The following is a 19,801-nucleotide window of genomic DNA, read 5'->3' as shown; positions in this document are numbered from 1 at the left end:
TATAGTAGGCAAACCACACACCTGAATGAAAGATTGTAAAGCATGTTGGTAAGAGTCGCTAGTGACAACAGGGCACACCCTGTTCAGGATGATCTGTTGGATAAAACGAGTTTGAGCATGTGACGTCAAAAAGCAATATTTACTTGTACCCGACATAGTGTATACTCGCAAACCACCATCCTTAATGGGAAGAGTAACAATACGTTGCTGAATTGGATAAATAATTTTTGGATTAAATTCTACACAGTTAACTCGGGATAGACGAATTCATATTTTTTGATACATTTTTGGACTAAACTGTTTTTTCCCTAAATTTTATGGATGGTTCCACCAAAATTTCCTTTATAGAGTGTCCACAGCCTCCCGACCTTTTAAGGAACTGAACCACCCATGAAATTAACGACAATGATTTATATCCCGCAGATTCCATCCCGAGTAAGTGAGAGTGAGAGAGAGTGTGTGGGACCCACACTTAACCCACCTCGTGCAAATCTGCCGGGTAATAAGGAGACCATCCATTTTCTTTCTTGCCGTACAACCCACGGGATCTAACCCGAGAAATGTGTATCACTTCCGTGAAATTATCGCACAGAGTCAAATGGATTTGTTTTTTCTGCATCTCATGACTTGCCATTAGGTGGATTTTTTTTTTTGTTTTTTTTTGTTTTTTTTTGTTTGCATCTGATGACCTGCCTTACAACACTATAGTGTACACCTAGTTAGCAATTCGGGATTCGGCAAACGTACGGAACGGCAAACGTACGAGTATTATACGGTTTTGTAAAATCCAGATTCGGTCCAAAATTCGGTCAACGGGACGTGATTCGTCAGTAATTCGGAACGGCATACGTACGTGTATAATTCGATTTATAAATGTGAGTTCGGCTCTGAAAATTCGGTATCTATATATAACAAATAATTTGTATTTATAAGGTCATAGACCAATTTTTATGCATATGTGTGAGTTATTTAAATAAAAAATAAACTTAATATGATGATATTAATAATATATACAACATTAGTTATCCAAGAGGACGTCGTATGGTGGTTTAGATGCTTGGTTAGTGAGTTTGAGATCTCTCTCACCTTCACCTTCAAATCTCTTCAGTCGTTTTTGTTTCATAAAAATTACAACACGTCTAATATTCGGTCGTGTATGCTCGGAAGGCAGTAAAGCCCAAAAAGTTGAGTCTTTGAAAAGTAAAAGCTAAAGAATTTATGGCGAATTAAGCGGACGTATCATTCGGAATACGTAAAATTCGTGAACGGTTCGCGAATAATCCGGGAATGCCACATAATACGCGATTTGGGTTCGGAGTTGCAAACGTACGCGAATAAAACGGTAAAATTCGCGATACGGAAAAATTCGCGAATGATTCGCGAATCATTCGCGAACTTACTAACTAGGAGTGTACATAGTTTTCTTTTTTTTTTTTGACCCAAACTAAAGTCTGTTCCCAGCGATGCTTATATTCCGAAGTTTGAAAGGTGAACAGTTATTTGGTTGTTGACTTGTGTCCCTTTGCGAATCCACGGAATAGAGAATCAGGAGGATCCATTAATGAATGGACATATGATTAATGTTAACAAAGATAGTATACCCTTGACAATTGGTCTCAGGAAAGTGGTCTGTGACTCTATCGTTATTCGTAACTTGTGAGTCTTTGAATAGTTTGGGGCACTCGAGCAGTAGCGTGTAATGCAAACGGACAGAGAGTTTATTACCAGTAAGGCAGATTTCGGTTCTTGAAAAGTAAATGAACCTAGCCTTGTTTGCGTCCATATTTCTTAGGATTCAATGATTAACGCGACTCTGTTTCGATATACTCTCAACACCCAGCAGTACCAACCTCACGGTTGTGTATACGTGTAGGGATTAAATCATTAGAACCTAAGAATTAGCAAATTTCTCAGAAACCATAGAAGTCTTACTTATTCACATGCCTAAACTAAACGGGAAATGGTTCATTTGTTCGAATATTTTTAAATCACGGTTCAAATAGACGAGTAAAAAATAATTTGGGTGAAATGGCAAAAAAAAAATAATAAGGATGAAACTAGTTTCATTATAGCTTAAATTTAAAAAATAGTAAAAATGAAACTGGATACATCATGTTTAAATTAAAATTAAAAAAAAATATTTGAAAATAGGCACGATGAAATTGGTTACATCCTGCCTATTTTTATATTTTTGGCCATTTAAACAGTATCAAAATCTAACTGTCCATTTCACCCAGAAATTATTGATTTTGATCTTTTTAACCAATTTTGTGTAAACTAAAAGGTCTGTTTGGCACATAATAATTTAGACAACATATTATTTTTTTGAAAACGCAAATGTTATCGTTTATTAGAAAAAGAAAGACTGCTAGAGCTCAACACTCAAGCCCAATTAATTACAATTACATATTGGGGTCAGCTCATGACGGCCTCCCAGTCCCAGCTAAGAATTAAATCCCTGAAAGTGTAATCCTTGAACCAATTACGAACAAAGACCCATAGATAAATGTAGAAATTGACGTTAAATCCCAAATTAGTTGGGCTTTGGACAATCTAGTCCTGTCCTCTCAGGTCTAGTATTAAGAGGTCCAACTTTACCATTTTTAGAACGAGTTAATCCTTTTATATACGATTCAGTCCAAAACAAGAAATATTGATGACAAACATACCCATAAGCTAAAAATGATATTCAAATGTCAATCGCTCCATTAGCTTCGTCGATATTGTTCTCTGCCTCTCCCTAATCTGTTCTTCCGTTTTCAGTTGAAATCCATTTTCAATATTCCTTTGTAACACAAGGTAAGCTTTCGATCGAACTCTGCTAATCACTAGTTGATCGATCTTTCGAACAAGAATTAGGTCTTTTTTGATTTGATTTGGGATTTAATTCATATTTGGGATAATCACTAGTTGATTGATCTTTCGAACAAGAATTATGGATTTTTTGTATTTGGTTTTGGAATTTAATTTAGATTTAGGCTAATCACTAGTTGATTGATCTCGAACTCCAACGAAGAAGAATTACTAGATAAAAACGTACACCCCTAGAAATTGCATCTGATCTCTTTAATATCCGTATCAATCACGAGTTTTTGGTATTTGGATAATTTGAATTCACTTGAATTCTTGCCTATCTTTAATGTCTTAGTTTATGCTTTTTTTTTTTTTTTAATTTTGGAAATGAAAATTATTCCTCTTTAAAGAATGTCTATACATTTCTATTATTGACTATTGCGAACTATACGTAGTTAGAAATTGCGTATGATGGTCTTGAGGAGATGTTCTAACCCAATTAATTTGGTGCCAGTGAAGCAAGAGGCTGTTGAAATTGCCTTAGGGTATAAACTATATCATTTGTCTTGTTTACAATTGAGAATGAATTATATGCATTAAGGTCAAAAATCAGTCGTTATTTTACTTTTTGATCTCATACAGTTTTGTTATTAAATTGGGGAAATATTTCTTCATTTTGTGTAGAGAGAACAAAATTGAATTAGAGAGTGATCCCATGGAGTTAAATCAGTTTTCTCAATGATCAATTTCAGCTTAGTATTGAACTTTGTAAACCGATATCTGAATAACACATCAACCATTTTCTCTTCTTTTGTTAATGTTGTTGCTGGAAAATCAGTTCCATATGTGAAGTTAGGTGATGAATGACTATGATTGATTATTTTTTGGAGTCCTAGTATGGGTACAAAAGTTGGGTTTGTTGTAAACACAAATTATAAATGATATTTGCATAGAATTGGCCATTTGGGTGCGGATTATACCAGAAAATGGTGAGGACTTATGGTGTTTGCCTTTAATGTGGACTTGCATTTCCAGGGATTAAATCCAAAGGCCCACAAAGAGAGTTTGATTTTTTTTATAAAGTCATTTCTATTTTTGGTGCATTGTATCAATTTTCCAAGGAGGAGCGGCGTGCTGGTACTCGGAGGTACATTACATATTTTGTGGATAGCAATTTAACTATTTTATTTTTGATGCTACAATGGGAACTTGGAAATGATCACATTTGATGTGAAATATATGGATGCGTACCCTAGGAACGTAAAACTACTAGAAATTGTAACTTCAAGGTAAGCCTATTTGGCTATTTGTACAACCAGTTGCAACAATATTTTGTCATTTATGTTTTGAGTTCACATGGCTTGCTAATACCTGGGAAAGATCAATTTAATCAATTTCAAGTTTGCACATGAACTCAGGTATTCAAGGTGAGTTTTGAGTTGGTAGCGTCCACAGTATCCATTATGATCATGTGGAAAAAGGGGAACAAGTGGTCAATAAAGATGAAAGGTTTGTTACGGTCATGCCTAGCTTTTTTTCTTACACATTTGTTTTTGAATTAGTAATGTGTACATAGTTATACACTCATTGATTCTTGACTTGTACGTAGTCGTACAATTTATGAAATTGACCAGTAACATTATGATCCCAATTCCCAAACGCCAACCCCTTATTTTCTTTTTTATTATTTTTAACTTTGATGCTTCGAATCAGGTTAGTGTAATCTCTATTGTCACCTAAAATGATTTTGTTTTCTTTCTATTTGTTGCTTGAATCATTCCCAGAGATTTGTTTTAGGAGCTGCATAAGAGGAGCTGTGTATCTTAGGTTAGTACCAATGAATTAAAATGTGCAACTTCTTTCTTCAAGATTACCACACATTAGTTTCTCTAGATTCTTAATGTGTACATGATTATACATTAGTTCCAAATATCATCTATAAAAATTTAGTATGTTATGTTAATATCAACGTATACACTTTATTATCGACATGGCCTTTCTTGTTCTTTGTTCTTTGTTATGTTAGTACTTGCAGACAATATTAATTGACAGGCTCAGGACATTTGTTTTGATTTCCTTGTTTTCTGGAACACTTTTTTGTCCTCTGGAGACTTTAGTTTTGAATTATTAATGTGTACAACTATGTACACATGTTGATTTTTAATGTGCACATAATTGTACACATGTTGAATTTTACTGTCCACATAATTGTACACCTATCGATCGTGACTTTTCGCATTTTTACTTTTGAAGCTTAGGTCCTTTTAAATCCTTATTCAGTAAAGACACCTATCGGAATGTTGTGGTTGTGATTGCTTCGTTGTTTCTGTCGATACTCAGGTCAGAATGGATTCGAGAAAGGAATTCAATTTCGGGAGTTTAATGTATGAGACCATACCTGCGCTTATAGAGGAAGAAATGAGAAAACATGACGCAAAAAAAATATTTATCGTTATCGCTATAATGAAGGAGGGGCATCTCAAGTTTGATTAAGTAGATGCACTGAATTGTGTTGCTTACATATGCTTTCTAATTTAAAGCATATCATGCAGTATTGGTCTTCTTTTCTATAAATTACCATGGAGATAGAATTGATTATTGGTCTTCTTTTATATAAATTTCAAGGAAATGACGGTTAACTATATGCACTTGCTTGGATAATTGTATTAGGTAATTAGTATATGTGACTTGATTTTATATTACTAGTAACTGCCCTTGATTTTCTTGGCTGCAATGCTGAAAAATGATCAATGGGTACCTGGTACTGCCAGGAAATTAAACACTTTGAAAGATTAGTTATGCCGACCACTTTTAGGAAAACAGAAAGGTAATCCAATTTTTTTTTTCTTCTCTTATGAATCGTTTTTCGTTTTTATGCTTAAATTGGACTATTGATGTCTGGATTGAAGAAATCTTTTCCTTATCAACTTTCGTAAACCAATATGATGTTACCCTTGATGTTTTTATATCATTAGTACTTTCTCAATACTAAGTTATCAGCCTTAGAATCCACATTTGCATTTTCTACTGCTTTTTTACCTTTTAAAAAAGATCAGCGTGCGAACTTGATCTTCTGCGGTTTTCATGTGTACATAGTTGTACACCTGTTTATTGTTAATGTGTACATGGTTCTACACATTAATATTATTGCATGTAGATTCCATTTTACGTGGTTGTTGGTTGCATAATGATGCGCCCAATGGACCTAAATTTCCAAGTTTTTGAGACAGCTACCCTTTTTGAAACATTGTTTAATAATTCTAGTTTATTTTACAAGAAATGAAACCTTATGATACCTTATTGGGTTTATTTGGCTATTTAATACTTTCAATAATCCTGATTACTTCTTGTTAAGATTTTTATTCTCTTATCTACCCATGAATGTTTGATCTACTTGGTCGTAGTTTACCATATAGTAGTGGAAGCTTGGAGATTTCATATATATATAATTGGCGGGTGAATTTTACCATAGTTAATGCTGGTGTACATAGTTCTACACCTGTTAGTTATTAATGTGTACATAGTCATACATCGGTTGATTGTTAATTCCATGAGAAGAATATCATTCGTAGAGATATAGGTTTTGCACATAATTTGTAAAGTGTTAATTATTTTGGCATGTAAATATAGGTGTTGAGCGTTGTATTTATTTTGTTGTTGGAGCTGATGTTGATGATGACAAGATTAGCTTTTTCTATCCCAAGTCAACCACGAGCTAATTGCAAGTGGAAGGGAGAAGATGGCTTCCATGATTTTTGGTGGAGGGGCACTAATAGTTGTTGCTGCAAGTATGCAACAGGTGTTGTAGCTCTTACTGCCTCTGAGATTAAGGGAATCCATAGTAAGTCTGTTGTTTCTTTCTCCTTCTCTTTTTTACTAACCACGGGTTTGATAATTAATGAAAATCATGCCCAAGTTTGATTACAATAATATTTTTTTTATGTATTAGTTTCTGTTGTCCTTGTTCAAATATTAGCTTAGTTTATAGAGTATTTGGTTACTAGAATCCGAAATATCGCTTTGTGGAATTCGTCTTATTGTAAGCAAATGTTAGTAGATTTAGTAGAAGATGCAGTTTGGCAGCGGTCGCCTTTGCTTGTTCGGGGTTGTGTTTTGGAAATGTTTTTCCGCTACGCTAAATTTGTTTCCGGTGTACAAAGTAGGTGTTTGTAGGGGCGTACATATTGGTATACCTATATAGTTCCCATGTAAAAAGTAGGTTTGTGTCAGGTTATCAATCAATAATTGATTTTATGCATGTTTTTAGGTGTGTATATGTTGGTGTGGTTGTGTAATAATTCCCATGAATAAAATAGGTTTGTATGTGGTTATAAATGATCAATTTTACGCATGTTTTGCAGGGGTGTACATATTGGTGTATCTGTGTAATTCCCATGATAACGAAGGATTGTGGTCGTTTATCAATAATTGATTTTATACATGTATTTTGGGGGTGTACATATTGGTGCACCTGTGTAATCTCTGGATAAATTCTTTGGAATTTCTGGATTTTTGTGAATGTACATGGTTATATACACTAGTGTAAACTATGATTTTATTAAAATGAAAATTATATAGTCATACGGGTAATCTTTTCGTAGATATCGAAAAGAGCTTAAAATTATATAGTCATATGGGTACTCTTTTCGTAGATATCGAAAAGAGCTTCCCGAATATATAAAATTTGCGAATTTTGGGCGAACGGTTCGAAAGATAAATCATTTTTTAATTATTTTTATATTATTTAAAATTGTTGACATCATCATGTGTCACTTTGGACTAAACAGTAAATATGTGGACTAAATTGTAAATTAGGAAGGTTATACGGGTACTTTCCATATTTTAAATATCTTTTGGACTAAATTGTACCTAGTTAACTCGGGACGAACTAATCTGTACTTTTTGACGCGGTTTTGGACTAAATCGTTTTTTTCCTAGATAAATAAGTCTTTTTATTTCGTTAATCATGGTCTCTATTTCTCCGTGCCTTTTATTAGCCATGACTCGGCGGCTCCTTTCGAGCCAAATGGTCCGTATAATTGCAAAGGGAAGTATGTTCCATATTTTTCTGACCGTCGGATCGTATAATATTTGCACAAAGACTATATTGAGTTTCAGTTATGGTGCATCCTCTTTTTATGAGGTTATCCACCGTAGGGATAGCATTTTGCACCACCAACCAAGCAAATAATTGAGTTTTCTTAGGAGCAAGGTTTCTCCAGATGAATTGAAAATCAGAAGTAGAGGTATTTGTATTTTTTTTTATCCACCATTCATAACCCCCTCTTGAACTAAATTTTGTGTTGGATCTGCAAGATATTATATCCTCTCCTGAATCCAAATTGGCGGGTCTCCTGGTGACTGAAGTAGTAGAGTGAATTCTCTCATCTCCTCTTCATTAGGTTATTTCTTCAGCTCAATATGCCATTTCCCCATTTTGAATTTAGATCTGCAACCTTTGCATCTTTAACAGCTGCTAATTTCAAAGCTTTTTTGTGTGAGAGAAAGAAAGGTGCAGAGTCCCACCATTTATCCTTCCAAAATTTTACTGCTCTTCAATTTGAAATTTCTATTGAGGAGTTCATTTTGAGCAGCATTTGTTCTGGTTGTATTGCTTTCCACTAACGTTTACCATGAGGTTTTGTGTATTCTTTAGCATATAAATCTTGAGTATTTGTTCGTGTTTTAACTTGAATCACTTTCCTCCAGAGTGCATTTTTTGCTAATACTAGTTAATAGTTGCCAAAGTTCATTAACTTAATCGAATAAGATTCCATATGTCTGGCTCAGGGTAATGAATTACATAGGGTTGTACCAAAGAACCTAATCCGGAAATTCGATCTTTTCCTAATACTAGTTAATAGTTGATGACACATTCCCTAAACAAATTCACGGTTTCTTGGCAAAAAGAACAAATATTTCGCCCTGCTCGCCACTTCTTCAAGTGGGATACCGAAAGTGAAACGACAAGGTAAAGAAGATGAAGTTTTGTATTATCAAAAACTTGAGTACAAGGGAGGATATCCCTATGTCTAAATAGGCCTAATACGCCTTTACAAATATGGTGAAAAGATTTTGCTAAATTAATATGTTTCCTAACATACAAGATTCTAATTTAACTACCGTATATGTAATAATATACATGCAAATCCCTTAATACCCCCCCCTCAAGTTGGAGCATGGAGATCACGAATTCCCAACTTGCGAAGAAGAAGCTCAAACTGAGGACGTCCAAGCGCTTTGGTGAAGATATCTGCAAGTTGAGCCGTTGTGCGAACATGAGAAGTGATAATAGCACCAGATTGAACTTGATCTCGTACATAGTGACAATCAATCTCAAATCTCTAATTAAGCATGCTAAAGAAATCAAATTGCATTGGAGATCAGGAACGAATAAAACACGGAATAATTTTATATTGTTTCCAAACACCACAGTGCCTTCGCATGGAGCATGAGAGTATGTGCCGTTTGGAAGCTTTACTGAAGAAAACCATATTTGATGAGTCTTAAATAAAAACTCTTTACATCCAGTCATATGTCGTGAAGCCCCTGTATCAAGTATCCATTTACTAGAAAGTTTATCCTTCGACTCATTATTCGAAGTTTTAAGCATCTGCACAGTAGTTTCCCATTGGATATCAGTAAGAATATTAGCAAGACCCACTCGATCTTGTAATGATAGAGATCCTCCACCGAAATTAGTGGTTGTGATCGCTAAATTAGCTCTGATACCATAATAAATTATGAGTATCGAGGGATCATAGATCAAACAGAAATGAAGTGAGACAGATATTTTAACGTGGTTCGGTCAACTCGACCTACGTCCACAAGCAACCCCGTAGGGTGAATATTATTGATCTCCAGACTGATTATACTAGGATGATTACATTTACATTGACAATCTCTATTTATAGAGTGAAAAGAGAATTGATTAAGATATTATTTTATTATAGAAAATATATCTTAATAAACTAGGATATATCCTAATTAACTAGAATATAAAAATATAATTAACTATATATCTTTATTACCTAAATAACTACCTAAAATACACAAGATATTTTCTTGGAAACTTGATTTGATCTCCGTCAATATTCTCCACTCCTTGATCTCCGTCGATCTTCTGATAACCAGGTTGATTCTTGACCATTTCATCTTGAACTTGACCACCTCGATATTCATATTCGTCAATATATTCTAACATCCCCCCACAAGTTAGACACGGAGAGAATCAAAGTGTTCAACTTGAACACCGGTTTAATGAATATAACTTTATCTTCGAACCATATGATGAAAAGAATGATGGTCTCTATGGTTATGCGAAAGCATCAAAATCAATATGGTGAGTATTTTTTTTTTGATACAATATATGTGATGTATCAAAAACAAAAAATCTAGCACACAGCTAATACTAATCTTTTAAGTGGTGAATAAACGACCACTGTCTGAGTTGAATATTACATCTTTAATGAACTACTATAAAGATGTTGAACAAAATCGACGAAAATGATATGCGGAAGCAGGTTGAGCGGATCTCCCCGCTCTGATACCATGAAACGACAAGGTAAAGAAGATGAAGTTTTGTATTATCAAAAACTTGAGGACAAGGGAGGATACTCCTATGTCTAAATAGGCCTAATACGTCTTTACAAATATGGTGAAAAGATTTTGCTAAATTAATATGTTTCCTAACATACAAGATTCCAATTTAACTACCGTATATGTAATAATATACATGCAAATCCCTTAATAGAAAGTGAAGGCTGTGAAGCCACTCGGCAACACTTCTGTTGAAATTCCTCATCACAAGTACAAATTTACCCAATTCGAAGTTCTGGAATCGCAGGCCATCAACACTTATTTGACCAGTACTCGTTTGGTCGAGCAGTTCAATCATTGATTAAACTCTCGGCAGCATATTTCCAGGTTTCAGATGATTCTTTTTGGGTTTTGTTACTATAACAAACGTCGTGGGTGTGCAATCAGTTGGAGAAATTTACAGGACCAAATATTTTGTAAGAAAATCCTTCTAAAATACGGTTTAGGAGAAGAAAAACGCATTATCTCCATTCAACAACTTATAGTACAATAACAGAAATGCACCTAAATAAGAACATAGAAAACTTTGCTCCATTTTCATCAAGCATCAATTGGTTAAAAACAAGATACGACCAAAATGAGATAACAACATTAACCGGAGAAAGCATAATTTCAACTAGAAATGCAAAATAACTAAGAATTACAGAAGGACAAAGGGAGATTTTATACCCAGGCAGTAGAAGACTAGAAGTTGTTGAAGTTCAGGGAATCCGTAACTTGAGCAACCTGATTTCAGGTGACATAAACAAACACTGGCAGCAACAACACAACTAAAACATGGGAATCCATAGCCTTGGCCCCAGCGGATTTTGGAATTTTCCTAGTATGTGAAATAGTTCTTGTTTTATTTAGGGTCGTAACTGCAGTTTCTATAACACATTCTTCACCTTGACCAACGATCGTGCAATTTGTCTCAATGGTTTTCTTAGTAGAATTTGTCTCGGTGATGCAGGGCATACTACAATTCCAGAAGATTCCGCTTAGAGGTTTGGTTTCCTAGTTTCAGTCTTTCTTATTTTTAGGATTCTTTTAGATTTCCTTTTAGTTTTCTGTTTCCTAGTTTAGTTATTCTTCAAGTCTATATAAAAGCTAGATTAAGTCTTGTAAGAGCTATCTATTACTCAATCAAATTATTAAACACAAAACTTATCTTTCTTTTCTTGCTTGAATTCTCTTCTCTTCTTGCTTATAGCAATCTAGTATTGCTTTCTTTTACCTTGTTCCACATTAGTTGGTATCAACCGCTTAGTTTTAGGTTTTCATCCTATAACTTGATCCTTTCCATCGCTTCCGCAACACCTTTCAGTCCTTTTTTTAGTTCCTTTTTGTATACAAAAAAAAAAAAAAAAAAAACAAAAAAAAAAAATGACTGCTCAACCAGTTACTCTAGCATCAATCGAAGCTCTCATCAAATCTCATACCGAGATTTTGGCAAAAAACATTACTGAAGCTCTTGAGAAGTCCATGGAGGACAAATTAGGGTTAAGAGATACCAAGCTTGACACCATGCAGAATCAACTTTTGAAGGTTGCAAAACATATAAATCTAGATTTGGATATGCCTGAGCTTGTAGACTTAGAAGGAAAAACTAAAGAAGATATACTTCAGTTTTTACAGAATGATGAAGTACCTGAAGATGTATTGCGTACTTTAAACATTAAGAAACCGTATGAAGGTTTCATAGGTCATTCAAAGATGAAGATAGTTTCTCCTGCACTTGACAGTGATGATGAAGATGAACGTGAGAACGATCTAGAGAAGAATTGGATTGAAGAACGACGTTTAAAAACTGGTCACAACCCTTACAGTTCTTTACCAGAATATAAACTAAAAGCTGATATTCCCAACTTCTCTGGAAATTTTCGTATTGAAGAACTAACTGATTGGTTCTTTGAAGTAGAAGCTTTTTTCGAATTCATGGAAGTCCCTGAAGATTCTATGGTTAAACTTGTGACATACAAACTCAAAGGAGGAGCTGCAGCTTGGTGGGATAAGACCTGTGATAATCGTAGAAACGCTAAAAAACCGAAAATACGTACTTGGAAACGTATGAAAACTTTGATCAGGGATAAGTTCTTACCTAGAGACTTTATGCAGCAACTTTTCATCAAATTACAAAACATTCAGCAGGGGGGACGAACTGTTGAAGAATATGTGTCAGATTTTTATAATTTGGTCGCACGAAATCAAATCAAAGAATCTGAAGAACAATTAGTTGCAAGATTCATTGAGGGACTGAATAGATTAATACAAAATGGTATGACTCATTCAGTTTTTACTATGGTCGAAGCTGTGCAGCAAGCTATTAAGATAGAAAATCGTCTTATTCATCCTTCTAGGATTTATCCATCCAGACAAGGGTGTTATCAAAATACTTACAGGGGTACCAATTCATCTCAAAACTTTTCTCCAGATACTGTTTTGAGTATTCCCAGGCCTCTTTATGATGATGTTAGCCATTCACATCGACAACCTAGCCATATTGTGCCTTATACTCCACCTCTGGCTACACCTATCTTAGCCAATCCAATTGATCTTCAGCCGGTTCAGCAGTCTCACTCTCTGCAACCAACTCCTCCTACTACAGGGAATCGGTTTCATAACAGGCAACAACAATTTCCACTGCAACAACGAGCTAATAATGCTTATACAAAATTTCGTGGAGATAAGTGCAATAAATGTCAGCAATCGGGGCACACTTCTAGTGATTGTCGGAAATTCAATGCTTTGATTGGTGAACCTCAGTTCATTAATGAAGTCACTGGTGCGCTTAATGAGTTCGAAGATGAAGACTCACCTGGTGATGACGACGAGTTTGTTGGGATGATTCGTCCATTATTTCTTACTCAACAATGCAAGTCTCAGAGACACGGTATTTTTAAATCAAGATGTTATACTCGGGGTAAAATCTGCAACATGATAATTTATAGTGGCAGTGTGGATAATTATATTGATGATCACGTAGTTAAGAAGCTTGAACTACCAGTAACTTCTCATCCAGAACCTTACACTGTAGGATGGGTTAATGCCTCTAGCACACAGAAGATTACTCTTCAGTGTTATGTGTCATTATCTTTTGAGGGTTATGAAGACACAGTTCTATGTGATGTCATTAATATGACGGCAACCCATCTTCTTCTTGGCAGACCTTGGCAATACGATTTTCACGCGGTTCACAATGGATTCGAGAATACTTACACTTTTGTTCATAATGGGAAAACCAAGGTTCTTAGTCCATCCAATTCCACTTCAAACTCTTGTGCGCAGACTGATGCTGTCGTAGCCACTGTTATTCGTTCTTTGCACCCACAACATTCTTTACATTCCCATGAAGATTCTAAGTCTATGATTGAGTTTCCTGCAAAGGTGAAGCCCTTATTATTTCAATATAATGTTTTATTTCCAGATGAACTACCAACTGCACTACCTCTTTTACGGAATATTCAACACTGCATCGATTTTATTCCTGGAGCCTCTTTACCAAACCAAGCACACTATCGCTTGAGTCCTGCTGAGCATGAGATATTACAGGGACAAGTAAATGATTTGCTTACAAAGGGTTTGATACGACCTAGAAACAGTCCTTGTGCCAGTCCTGCCTTCTTGGTTAGTAAAAAAGACAATGGATGGAGGATGTGTATCGATTGCAGAGCATTAAATCGCATCACCATTCCTTATAGATTTCCGATCCCGCGTATTGATGATATGATTGATTTACTGTCGGGCTCTATTATTTTTACTAAGTTGGATTTACGCAGTGGTTACCACCAAATACGCATTCGAGGTGGAGATGAGTGGAAAACAACATTCAAGACATGTGAAGGTTTATATGAATGGCTGGTCATGCCATTTGGGTTATCTAATGCACCTAGTAATTTTATGCGACTTATGAATTAGGTTCTCCAACCCTTTCTCAGTAATTTGTTATTGTCTATTTTGATGACATACTAATTTTTAGTCGCAGTGAGCCAGAACACCTCCAACATCTTTCACAAGTGTTTCAAGTTCTTGCTGACAACTCTTTATATGTTATTTTGAAGAAGTGTACCTTCATGGCTTCTTCAGTAACATTTTTGGGATATGTGATTTCTTCTGATGGTATTACTCAATCAAATTATTAAACACAAAACTTATCTTTCTTTTCTTGCTTGAATTCTCTTCTCTTCTTGCTTATGGCAATCTAGTATTGCTTTCTTTTACCTTGTTCCACATTACTCGGGTGCTGCATCAAGAAGATCTGATAATTGTGGACGAGATCTGTTAAGGTTTGCCTGTGGAGGGTATGATGAGTGTGGAGGAGGTATGGAGTTATTATTGTAAGGAGTAGGTACTGGAGATGAGACTGGTGGTGATATATTCTTTGAGCTTTGCTTAGACAACAACGTTTTGGATCCATAGGAAAATGTCTGGAGATCTTGGACACCTTCAGTATGGGATCCGTTCATCGTCTTAAATTCTTCAGCGAAACCTAGAGTAGCAGCTGTGATCCCAAGAAAACATACTCCGATAAAGATCAAAAGAACCCTGTTTTCCATATCTTCTATAAGTATCTGAAAGTAAGACAACCGAAAAATAAGATAACAACATCAACCTGAGAAAAAATAGTTTCAACCAGAAATGCAAAAATAACAAAAAGTTCAAAATAAAGTGAGATGGAGATAAAGCATGAAATGGAGGTACCGGAAAACAACTAAATTCGAATTCTATTACCTAGCAAAGTATTGTATTGTAACCCAGCCATCATGCTCAAAACATACATATTTGAGTTTAACTTATTCTTTTTATAGGCACTCTTTAACATCAAACATCAATCACAGCAAAACAAGATACAACCAAACTGACATAACAACATCAACCTGAAAAAACCTAATTTCAACAAGAAATGCAAATATTTACAGAAGGAAAGAGAGAAATCTATACCTAAGTAGTACAAATTGCTGATGTTGAGGGCTTTCAGAAGCTCAAGTAGGTCTTGGGTTTAAGGGAGATAGGTAGAGAGAGATGGAGAGTTAGAGCAAGGAATGGATGTACAAGTAAACAACTATTCCATTGTTTATATAGAGAGGGGAAGTGGTAAACAACAACCATACTGCCCAGTGTATTAAATCCGGACTTGACTTTTGTGCCATCCATGAAGTTTCCTAGTTTCCTTAAGGAAACGAAAAGCCAAATTTAAAAACATCAACACTGAAAAGTTTTATTCCCCAATATGGAACTTCATGAGTTGTCAAAAAAGTGGGAGAGAAACACCTACAGCTAAGAAGATATAGCTAGCATAGTGGCTATGAGATACCGGGAATAGCAAAACCCTTGAAACTAAGCATTTACTAATCCTATCTGCCCATTTGGTCATTCCATATAGTGGAGTCTTAAAATGCTCAACTTTGCTGAGTGTTCCATTGCAACTACTCTTAGGGCTATGATATGAATATCACTTTTGGATGCCTGTAGTCGAGGGATATCATCTTGCACATGCCTTGCTGAAGTATAATTTATATATAATTTCGATGGATCCATATCGTTAATACAGCAGTAAAAATAGTCAGTTCTCATAGCTGTTCCTCAGATAAGCTGGACAAAATAGTAGCCATTTGATCGACTCTCTCTTTTTTGCAAAAGCATTTCAAAGGTTTTTTTTATTTTTGTAAAGAAAAACTTAATTATCATTCAGAAAATAGTTTGACATAACAGTTACATGCTCAAATCAGCTATCATCTTGATACTTATACCATGTGTTAACAATGTTGGTATGCTCGAAATTCATTTCAAAGTTTAAACATCTACATTACCTAATATTTTTTTACATGAATGTTAATTTGGTTGAAAAATGTTTTGATTTTCACGTAACTTTTAAAAGCCAGTGAAAATAAGCTTCTAGAAACTTTAAAATCGAATGCTCCATGCTCACTGCTATTTATTACCTTAATTCTTTTTGCAACCTCTTAACTTTTTTTGTTATTTATTTCTTCTCAAATTTATTAAAAATTCAAACAAATACAAAATAAAATTTAAAACTTATACAAAGCCTTTAGTTGGTAACCTAGCAACAAGCTAATTTAATAAGAGGGTGCGCCAGGCCTCTGCAGTAGTGGAACGCAGAGGCGACGCGTGAGAACCCCAGCAGCAAGCTGCTGTGATGGGAACTCCTCCATGGAAAAAATTAGATTAATATCGTGCCATCCGATGGATGGCATATCAGATATTAAACTGATAAGAACAGATACTACTCTTGATCTAATACTAAATGAGGAACTTTTTTTTGCATTACTTTATTTTTTGGCTCGGTTAAACTTGATAAGATTATTTTATCCATCTACCACTCTATTGTAATTCTTAATGGTAAAATTAATTTCCCAATCTTGTCGCATTGTACAAAACGTTTCAAGTTATACTCATTTGAATTATAAATGCACATGAACATCAAATGATGTAATTAGCATTAGTGGCACTTCCTTTTGTTCCATGTGACTGTTGCTTGCTAATTGATTGAGACTTGGGAGGGAGTGGTAATGAAAGCTACTAGCACTAAGGTGCCAAAAACCATCCACACCCAAATAAATATGGAAATCAAAATAATGTTTATATATCACATCATAGGTTCTAAAATAATTTATCGCAATGCAACCCTAGGAGTTAAACGGAGAGATATCAAGATATGAGGGGGGCACTTGGCAAACCCGAACTTTAGCAGAATTTAGATGATAAAATAGAATTGGTTGTACGTGTATTTAATTAGGCCTGGCGGAAAATATCATTACAATATGGCCGGCGAATGTAGATGTTTATTGTGCTCTTAATTACGAGTCGACTCACGAAGTATATGAAAAATCTGTACAGTTTATATTTGGGTTTATATATGAAATCAAAGTATATAAAAGTAGGGTTTGTTCATCCACATGGAATGAGGAACTTCACCATGTCTAGCGGTGACTTTCCATAACACTTGCATCCTAAATGGTTTATGAGGAAAGTCAATAAAAATAAAAAAATAAAATTGCTTTGTATGAGTGGATTTTCTAATCTTGTAAGCGAACATGTAATCACTATTTTGATTTGAATGAATTGAAACTTGTTCATTGGCCAAAAAAAAAAAAAGTTTAGTATACTGTTTGTAAGGTTACATATGTTGTCACGTCATATTTGTATTTGGGCCGTGAAAGTACCACTTAGATCACTGTGATATGGCATGGAGTTTGATTTGTTAACATAGAGTCCAACCTATTTGCTTGATTAGTCAACCTAGATTAATATTTGATGCCAAAATGATAGGTTGACCGACAACTAAAACCGAGATTGATACGGCAGCACATATGTGCAGGGACCCACTTTTACCTTTCCTGATCCCGATGTTGGAGATCATTTTTCTGGTCTATAAGAACCCCTATCGAGATGAAATAGGGATGAAAATTTGGTGGGTGTAGCATCTCCCTATGTAATGTTACTTCGATAAACATTAGCATAGAGATTCTAATGTAGTTGTGAGAATAATTCTCTGTGTATTCATTGATAGTCAATGGCCTGATTTATACAACTTTACACAACTAGATAAGGAAAATAAAAGATACACCTAACAATATCTAGGATATATATACAACAAGAATATATATGCAGTTACAACCAAATAACAACACAATAATGTCCATATATATAATATCTTGACCATATCTTAACACACCCCCCCCCCCCACCCAAACTCAAGGTGGTGGAGTACACATCTTGTGTCTAGAAATTAAGAATCGAAGACGAGCTGCAAAGTGAGTCTTGGTGAAAAGATCAAACACTTGAAATTCTTATTTGACACGCGGAAGAGTGATTGTACCTTTCTTAAAATGATGACGAGTAAAATGACAATCTATATCGATATGTTTTGTACGTTCATGGAAGACATCATTGTGTGTAATTTGAATAGCAGCCTTGTTATCACAAAACAGTGGTGTGGGAGCAGAAATTAGAACTCTCATATCACAAAGAAGCCACCGTAACCAAATGAGTTCAGATGTGGTGTGATCAAGAGCTCTATACTCTGCTTCAGCACTTGAACGAGAAACCACACTTTTCTTCTTACTTCTCCATGAAATCAACGAGTCTCCCAAGAACACACAATAGCATTTAATAGATTTTTTGTCCGTAATATCCCCAGCCCAATCGAAATCTGAGTAAGCTTGAAGAGTGAGATCAGACTTTGATGAGAAACACATACCTTGATGAAGAGACCCCTTGATATATATTAGAATTCTGAGAACAGCTGCATAATGAGTAGACCTTGGAGCACACATAAACTGACTGAATATGTGAACTGCATGACTTATGTCTGGTCTCGTAATGGTCAAGTAATTTAGACTCCCTACTAGTTGACGATACAGTGTTGGATTAGACAATAGAGTCCCATCTGTAGGACTGTAGTTTATATTCAATTCAAGAGGTGTGTCAGTTACCTTATTGTCAGACATCCCTGTACGCTGTAGAATCTCAGATGCATATTTGACTTGTGATATGAAATAAGCAATGGGTGACATGCCAACTTCAATGCCAAGAAAGTAACTTAAATATCCAAGATCTTTCATCTTAAAACAATCACTGAGGTATGATTTTAGTTCAGTAATACCTTGTAGGTCACTGCCAGTAATAACCATGTCGTCGACATACAAGAGAAGAATGACAATTGTAGCTGCAGGAAATCCTACAACACACCCCTTGTATTATCATGACTATGATTTCTAGATCTAAACTTATTTGATATGAAAATAAAGATAAAGATAATGAAAATAGAAAATAAGACACAAGATTTACGTGGTTCGATCAATGTGATCTACATCCACGGGGTTAGGTATCTTCACTATGATTGTTTGTAATTACATACGGATTACAATTGAGACTCCATTGATGAGTATTTGGAGCTCTTGGTTGAAGAAGGAAGAAGAAGATAATAATACAAATTCTGCTCTCTCTCTCTACAAATGTGTCCTCCCTGAAGTGTCTCTCCCTTTTTTTTTTTTGGTTATCCTCCTTTCTCTCTCTTGCCTTTCTCTTTATATAGGTATTTACATAATGGATGACAGCTCATATATGGTGGGGTACAGCTAACATTTCCCCTAATTTCGGATCTGGCTTGCGATGATATCGCAAGCTTACGAATGTTAATTTCGCAGATCTTCCAATCTTCGCAAAGTTATTACATTTTTCTTATGTTTAAGCTAATATCACCTATTGTGTCGTTTCTCAAAGTGCTCTGCGACATTTTTGTAATGCATTGTTAAAAATTTCGCGAGCGTATCGTTATCGCGAAATTCTGACTTTACATCTTGCCTCTTTTTTCTTGAATATTGCTTGAAGAGCGATCTTCAGGAAAAATCCATTGTTGTAGTTGTTGGAGAGAGATACGTGTTGTTGTAGTAGTCTTTGATCTTTG

The 19,801-nt window shown here is 35.1% G+C and overlaps 1 non-coding gene across 1 annotated transcript; it reads right to left on the bottom strand.

Moving 5' to 3' along the window:
• Nucleotides 1-16,454: 16,454 nt before the first annotated feature.
• LOC113276795 lies at nucleotides 16,455-16,648 on the bottom strand. The gene has a single exon (XR_003324611.1). It is a non-coding gene; the product is annotated as a U2 spliceosomal RNA (small nuclear RNA).
• Between the last annotated feature and the right edge of the window lie 3,153 nt (nucleotides 16,649-19,801).

Source organism: Papaver somniferum, chromosome 4 (genome assembly GCF_003573695.1).
Source record: "Papaver somniferum cultivar HN1 chromosome 4, ASM357369v1, whole genome shotgun sequence".
In the NCBI taxonomy this organism is placed as follows: domain Eukaryota; kingdom Viridiplantae; phylum Streptophyta; class Magnoliopsida; order Ranunculales; family Papaveraceae; genus Papaver; species Papaver somniferum.
Note: the sequence above shows the minus strand (reverse complement) of the source record. Positions and strands in the feature narration are given on the sequence as shown.